Consider the following 9,202-nt stretch of genomic DNA (forward strand, 5'->3'; position numbering starts at 1 on the left):
CTCTTGTGTTCTGGGTTTTGAAAATTTGGGAAATGAATCAAAAATCTCATCCAAGTCCCTTTTACATAGTTGCAGATGTCGCAATTGCGAAGCTCGCAAATGCGAAGGTCCCATCGCAAATGCGAGAACCCTCACATCTCTTCTGCCTTTTCAATTGAAAACATGAACCTCCGCAAATGTGGCAAAATGATCGCATTTGTGATCGCTGCCCCTTCCAACCTTACTTCGCAAATGCGAAAAAATCTTCACAAATGCAAGAACTGCTGGCCCAACCTTCCTTTGCAAATGTGATGAAGGCCTCGCAAATGTGGAACCCGTGGTGTTTGCAATTGCGATGCCTGACCTTGCAAATGCGAGATCAGAGGCCTGCAACAGGTTCAGCTATAGCAGCAAAATTTTCTAAGTTCAAAAATACCCTGAAGCCAATCCGAAACTCACCCGAGGCCTCGGAGCTCCAAACCAAACATGCACACAAGTCTTAAAACATCATACAAACTTGATCGTGCGATCAAATTGCAAAAATAACATCTAAACTGCGGATTTAACACCAAAATACATGAAATTCTTAAGAACACTTAAAATACATCTTTTCTCAACCGGATGCCTGAATCACGTCAAATAAACTCTGTTTTCACAAAATTTCACAGACATGACTTAAATATCAAATTAAACTTGTACCGGGCTCTGGAACCAAATTACGGGCCTGATACCAACGAGATCAAACATTAATCAATTTCTTTTTGTATCCTTAGATTTTCAGTATAACAATTTTTAACAAAAAATTCATTACTCGGGCTTGAGACCTCCAAATTTGATTTCGGGCATACGTCCAGGTCCTATATTTTACTACAGACCCACCAAGACCATCAAATCACGGGTCCAAGTCTGTTTATCAAAATGTAGATCGAAGTCAACAAAAATTAACTTTTTAGGACAAAAAATATTATTTCATCACATAAGGGCTTTCCGGATACACGCCCGATCTGCGCATGCAAATCGCGGAGGAAGAAAATGAGGTTTTGAAGACCTCGGAAAACATAAGATGACCTTTTGGTTCATCCAATTCTCCACCTCTAAACAATCGTTCATCCCCGAACAGATATAAAAAAGTACTTGAGTCGGTAAAAAGATGGGGATATCTGATCCGCATGTCAGACTCAGACTCCTAGGTAGTTGCCTCGATAGGCTGACCTCTCCAATGCACACGAACCGAAGGATAACTCTTTGATCTCAACTGGCAAACGTGCTGGTCTAGAATATCTATCGGCTACTCCTCGTAGTTCAAATCATTATCCAACTAGATAGTGCTGAAGTCTAACACGTGGGATGGATCGTCGTGATACTTCCGAAAAATAGACACATGAAATACTGGATGCACCGCTGATAAGCCTGGGGGAAACACAAGTCTGTAGGCCACCTCTCCCACTCGATCAAGGATCTCAAAAGGCCCGATGAACCTAGGGATCATTTTCCCAAACCACATCACACCCTTCATGGGTGACACCCGAAGCAACACTCTCTCCGACCATGAATGCCACATCACGAACCTTTCAATCGGCATAACTCTTTTTCCTAGACTAATCTGTACGAAGTATATCCTAATTGATCTTTACCTTATCCAAGGTATCCTGTACTAAGTCTGTACCCAATAACCGAGCCTCCCCTGGCTCAAACCACCCAACCGGCAATTGACACCGTCTACCATATAATGCCTTATAAGGAGCTATCTAGATGCTTGACTAATAACTGTTGCTTTAGGCAAACTCGTCTAATAGCAAGAACTAATACCAAGAAACTCCAAAGTCAATAACACAGGCGTGAAGCATGTCCTCCAAGATTTGAATAGTACGCTCGGATTGTCTGTCCGTCTGATGATGAAATGTTATGCTCAACTCGACCTGCGTACCCAACTCACGCTGTACTGCCCTCCAGAAATGCTAAACTGTGTACCTCGATCCTAAATGATAGAAATGGGCACACCATGAAGACGAACGATCTCATAGATATAGATCTCTGCCAAGCTCTCCGAAGAGTAGGAAACTTCCACAGGAATGAAATGTGCTGACTTGGTCAGTCTAACCACAATAACCCAAACTGCGTCGAAATTCCTCAAAGTCTGTGGGAGTCTAACAACGAAGTCCATTGTGATACGCTCCCACTTCCACTCAGGAATCTCAATCTTCTGAAGCAACCTACCAGGTCTTTGATGCTCGTACTTTACTTGCTCACAATTGAAACACCGAGCTATGTATGAAACAAAATATTTCTTCATCCTCCTCTACAAATAATGTTGCCGCAAGTCCTGATACATCTTAGCAGCACCCGGATGAATACAATACCAGGAACTATTGGCCTCCTCTAGAATCAACTCACGAAGCCCATCCACATGAGGCACACAAACATGACCCTGCATCCTCAAAATTTCATCATCTCCAACTGTAACCTACTTGGCAACCCTGTGTTGCACTGTGACCCTAAGGACAAGCAAATGAGGATCATCATACTGCCACTCCCTGATACGCTCACACAAGGATGACCGAGCGACTGTACTTGCTAGAACACGGCTGGGCTCAAAAACATCCAACCTCACAAACTGATTGGCCAAAGTCTGAGCATCTAAGGCAAGAGGTCTCTCACCGACTGGAATATACGCAAGGCTACCCATACTAGCTGACTTCCTACTCAAAGCATCGGTCACCACATTGGCCTTCCCGGAATGATACAAGATGGTGATATCATAGTCTTTAAATAGCTCTAACCACCTTCTCTGCCTCAAATTGAGCTCCTTCTGCTTGAACAAATACTGCAAACTCCTATGATCCGTAAACACTTCACACGACATGCCATATAGATATTGCCTCCAAATCTTCAGCGCGTGAACAATGGATGCTAGATCCAACTCATGAACTGGATAATTCTTCTCGGTAATCTTCAACTGCCGCGAAGTGTATGCAATAACCTTGCCATTCGACATTAACATCGCACCATGTCCAATACGAGATGCATCACAATATACTGTGTAGGGCCCATAGTCAAAGCTGTCTTGAGCTTCTGAAAGCTCGCCTCACACTCATCCGACCATCTAAATGGAGCACCCTTCTGGGTCAACCTGGTTATCGGGCTGCCATAGATAAAAACCCATCACGAAACCGACGGTATAACCTGCCAAACCTAAGAAAATCCAGATTTCTATAGCTGATGTGGGTCTGGGCCAGTCCTTGACCGCCTCAATCTTCTTAGGATCCACCTGAATACCATATGCTAATACAATGTGACCCAAGAAAGCAATTAAACTCAAACAAAACTCACATAACTTAGCATATAACTGGCAGTCTCTCAGAGTCTGAAGAACGATCCGAAGATGCTGCTCATGCTCCTCACGATTGCGGGAGTAGTGTCACACCTCCTTTTTCACTACACCCCGTAAGGGCATAAATGAGTTTTTCCAATTAAAGGACAATCAAAACGGGATTTTTTATTATTATTCAGAGTCGCCACTTGGAATATTAATGGTGTCCCAAGTAACCGGTTTTGAATCCCGAACCGAGGAAAATTTGACTCTGTATTATAGTCCGCGAATCGGAAATCCAGATAAGGAATTCTATTAACACGGGAGAAGGTGTCAGGCATTCCCGGGTTCCATGGTTTTAGCACGGTCACTTAAATGTTGTATTTGTTTTTATCTGATTTTAATACATGCTAGCTTATGTGCCTTTTATTTATAAACCGCTTTTATCGTTATTTTAAAAGAATTGCAACGTCGCAAAAATGCGTCTCGAACCACGTCGCAATCAATGCACCCGTGGTTGTTAACACGTTTTGACTCCGTTGAGATTTGGATTTGGGTCGCATCAATGCGCACCCGAGTTTAAGAAGGTAATTTTATTAAAATCATGCTTCAAGAGTCTAACGTAATATTATTTTGAGGAAGGCTGTGAAATTCGCTAAATGGCGCATCCCGAAGTCTAAAGTTAATACAATATCTATTGAGGGCCCCGTAATTTGTGGTTTTATTTGGCGAGGCTCGTCTCATCAATTTAAAGACATCCTGAAGTAAACTATATTTCTATTTTTGTTTGTCTCTAAAAATAAAGAAAAGATACTTCCTAATTAGCACGTCCATGTGTCCTTACTAAGATGCCCAACTAATGGTTTAATGGAGACAACTTAGCCTCATTGAGGCTTGCAGCGTCTGGGCCTTTGGCACCTCATCATTCAATTCTGCCTGTGTTAGAAGGCATTGCCCAGACATGGGTCGCATTCAGACGAGAAGCAGGCCCCAAGTAGCTCAATTAATGTGAGGCCCAACTCGGCTTACTACACGATTGTTGAAATCTACTGAAATGAATTAAGCCAACACAGTTCACAATTCAATTGATGCTCAAATCACTAAATCCCACTACAACTCAGCAAATAGGCTAGCATGTACAAAGATTATTTAAAAAACAAAACCTGTTTAACTCCTAATCTCCAATTAATACTTATTATCATGATCGAATTTGAACATACTTTGAATCTAATTTCAGCTATCAGTTTGGTTTGGACATAAGGTCACTTTAACAGCGTATTTCAAACTGGTTTTGTACGAACGCAGTCGGTCACTAACGTGAATGCACATCACAGCTCAAATTAAATTTCCAATTCAAACTAATCATCAGTTCAAGCTACTTCTGATTTTCAAGATCTAAACAAAGAAATGCTAACATAAATCAAATGCTAACTACAGTCGATAACTATAAATTAACAGTCCATTACAAACTCTAGAATGGTCTACGCCGGAGCCTCCTCATCAAACTCTACTTGAGGCTCCGCCGCTGGTGCTGCTGCTCGAGCTCTGGGCTTAGCCCTGCCCCTACCTCGGCCTCTAGCACGGCCTCGGCCTCATCCTCTGCCCCTCGTAGAAGCTGCCACTAGGGGCTCGGGCTGCTGATCAACTGATGAAGCGGTATATGTTCTCGCCATCTACGAAGGAACAGAGCAGAGAGTTCAATTAGCATTGAGAGATCAAATCGCACGACAGAGAAGAATAAAAGTGAAATTGTTCCTAACCGTATAGCCTCTGTGGGATAAGCGCAGATGTCTCCATATCGATCCCTCAGACTCTACTAAGCTTGTTTGTGAATTGTAAGACCTAGGCAACCTAGTCTATGATACCATCTTGTCACAACTTAGATTTCCCACTGTCGGGACCGTGATGGCGCCTAAAATTGCACTCGATAGTCAAGTCAGCGTTATAGTTTTATTCACCTTTTTCCTTTAAGTTTTATAGTTAAAATTAACAAAACTAAATCAAACTGAAATAAACACGAAGGTACATAATTAACTGCTTATCCTTATGCTATTAACAAACCAAAACAATTACCACCCTGAAACTAGTGTCACAACCCACAAACATTCTATAAATATCTACAAGTATTAATCTGAAAGAAAAGTACATCTGTCTCGAAAGAACATAAAATAGGAATGTAGAAACATAGGAGGGGACGCGAGGGCCTGAGGACGCCTGCAGGACTGCCTTGGGTCTCCTAGATGAATGCCTGCAACCGACCTCTCGATTAGCAACAACCAGCTCCAAAATCTGCACAGAAAGTGCAGAGTGAAATATCACTATAACCGACCCCATGTACTGGTAAATGCCGAGCCTAATTTCGACGAGGTAGTGACGAGGCTACGGTGGTGCATTTACAATATAACATGCATATAATGATTAATATAGTAAAAGGAAGTACAGAACAAAATGGAATAGTAACTTGCAGCAAAAATAAATACGAAACTCAATTATCTTGCTAGTACTAAGCTATAACCAATCCTTATGAGTTACAATACAACAAAATAAAATCATAGCAGAAGAAGAATACATAAACAACAAAATGATGAGGAGTGCATCCCCATCCCACCAAATAATCAGTAACAATATGAGCATTCACCCTTATTACTCCTGTTGCGGCGTGCAACCCGATCCCACCAGTCCACCCTTATTGCTCCTCAATATATCACCCTTATTCCTCCTATTGCGGTGTGCAACCCGATCCCACCAGACAATCATATTTTACACTTATTCCTCCTTAATATACCACCCATATTCCTCTTGTTTCAGCGTGCAATCCGATCCCACCATATCACCACCAATCACACAATAAGTACAAGTGTTTCACAATTTAGTTTAAAACCCTCCACACTATATGCCTCAAACCAAAGCAGACGGAGATCTATAAAATTATGAAACTTCATCAATTAATACTACACAGCGAGACCAACCAAAATGTACCATGAAGCACCGATAAACCAACTTGAACAAATAATGCGATATAATGAATTACGAAATAATTAATACCTTTAATAAAGAAAATAACATCTAACAAGAAGCAATTAAACATGGAAGCACCAATAAGCATGTAGCAGTAAATACAAGAAAATAATATATTAGGAACGGGGAAGGAAACATCCTAAACAGATAATTTGGCGGTGCATAGGTACTCGTCACCTAACCTATACTCCACACACATGGGTTTTTTACATCGAAAATAAGTTAGAGATTCCTAATCCCTCAAGTCGAAGTTAGACACAATAGTTACCTCAATCAAACGGCCAATTCAAAGCTCAATTACCGTTTTTCCTCTAGATTCCACCTCCAATCCACACATATCTAGTCATAATTAACTTAATAACATCAATTATCGCTAAAGAAATCAATTACAATGCATAATTATAGGTTTCCCAACATTTTTCCCAAAAGTCGAAAATTGGCCCCGGGCACTCTTGGTCAAAACCTGAAATTTGGACCAAAACCCGATTACCAATTCAGCCTCGAGCCTAGATATACAATTGGTTTTGGAACCCAACCTCAATTTGAGGTCTAAATCCCAAAATTTTGAAATTCGTAAGTTCTACTCATAACTCTCCTTTTCCACCATGAAAAACCCTAGATTCTAGAATGAAATCTTATGAAAAGAAGTAAAAGATTGAAAGAAACGAGTTAAGAATAATTTACCTATGATTTGGGAGAGAAAAAGCCTTTGGAAAACCGTCTCTTGTGTTCCAAGTTTTGAAAATTTGGGAAATGAATCAAAAATCTCATCCAAGTCTCTTTTACACAGCTGCAGATGTCGCATTGGCGATCTGAGCTTCGTAATTGCGAAGCTTGCAAATGCGAAGGTCCCATCGCAAATGCGAGAACCCTCACACCTGTGCTTCCTTTGCAATTGCGAAGGAATGTTCACAATTACAAAGGAATGTTCACAACTGCAAACATGAACCTCTGCAAATGCGACAAAATAATCGCATTTGCGTTCACTGCCCCTTCCCATCTTACTTCGAAAATGCGATGAAATCTTCGCAAATGCGAGAACTACTGGCCCAGCCTTACTTCGCAAGTGTGATGAAGGCCTCGTAAATACGGAAGCTGCGGTGTTTGAAATTTCGATGCCTGACCCCACAAATGTGAGATCAGAGGCCTGCAATAGGTTCTGCTATACCAGCAAAACTTTCTAAGATCCAAAACACCCCGAAGACTATCCAAAACTCACCCGAGCCCTCGAGGCTCCAAATCAAATATGCATACAAGTCTTAAAACATCATACGAACTTGCTTGTGCAATCAAATCGCCAAAATAACATCTAAAACTACGGATTTAATACCAAAACACATGAATTCTTACGAACACTTGAAATTCCTCTTTTCTCAACCGGATGTCCGAATCACGTCAAATAAACTTCGTTTTTCACCAAATTTCACCGACATGACTTAACTATCATATAAACTTGTACCAGTCTCCGGAACCAAAATACTGGCCCAATATTAGTGAGATCAAACATTAATGAATTTCTTTAAATCCTTAGATTTTCAGTTTAACAATTTTTAAAAAAATTCATTACTCGGGCTTGGGACCTCCGAAATTGATTCTGGGCATACGCCCGGGTCTCATATTTTACTACGGACCCACCGAGACCGTCAAAGAATGGGTCCCAGTCCATTTATCCAAATGTTGTCCAAAGTTAACAAAAATCAACTTTTTAGGCTAAAAATTATTATTTCATCATTTTTTTACAAAAGGGCTTTCCGGATACACGCTTAGACTACGCACTAAAATCGAGGAGAAAAAAATGAGGTTTTAAAGATCTTGGAACACGGAATTGAGTTCTAAAACAAAAGATGACCTTTTTGGTCATCATAAAATCACATATCCTAACTACTTGTTAAGTTTTTAATTTGTAGAATAAATCAACCAAACAGAAAATACGACAAAATCAACAATAACCAAACAAATGTATTTGTATTATGTTTGCTTTGATTTGATCTTAATTATTAAAAGACTATCTATATTTTGATTTTTTTTATTTTATTTTAATAAAAATAAATCGAACCGTAAACACCTCAACACTTGTAGATAATATCCTGAAGTAATTTGGTAAATAGTGACTTTCTATTCATTGCAAAAAAAATAGCTTTACAAATCAGGTAGATGCTGACCATCTATATCTCTATCTTCTATATACACCAAGTCTGATGCTCTAATGACATCTCTACTGTATTGCTATTTACATCAGCTTAAATCTTCTCCAGAAAAAGAATAAACAGAAGCATTTGACATACTACAAGTCTAAGAGCCTAGTGAAAAGTAGTCTAATTGTTGCAATGCTCATTGCCAGCTCTTGATTGTCCTCCCTCTGGTATGTATATGCATTACAATCTCTCTGCAGATACTGTTCGTTTTGAGTACTCCCCCTTGAAATCTAATAACATTTCTTTCCCTCCAAATTGTGTACACCAGTACACCAAATACACAAGTAACATTTGGCCATTGACCAGATTTCTTTTTTGCACCTTTGTTGATCCATTTGGTGGAACGAGAAAAGTATATCATCCTATCAGAACTCACTTCACAGTTCTCAGGAATCCTCAAAGATTGGTGGAACTCACTTGGAATTCAAGACAAAAATACTTTTCTTACTTCCCAAGATTTTGCCTTCAATATCAGGATCCTACATGATGTTTTCTGTGGAGATACTAGCCAAAAACGGGAGAAAATGTGAAGACAACTCTTAGAGATAAAGTGAGTGTCATTTAACAAAAATGACATTGACAGGTATTTTCAAAAAATTGCAAAAATATACTTTGAAATCGGTGGAGACATCAATCTGAAGCAAGCCTTTGTCTTTTCCCTTCCAAAGTTGTTGGAAAGCCGAACCGTGACCATCATTGA

This window comes from Nicotiana sylvestris, chromosome 7 (assembly GCF_000393655.2).
Source record: "Nicotiana sylvestris chromosome 7, ASM39365v2, whole genome shotgun sequence".
Classification (NCBI taxonomy): Eukaryota; Viridiplantae; Streptophyta; class Magnoliopsida; order Solanales; family Solanaceae; genus Nicotiana; species Nicotiana sylvestris.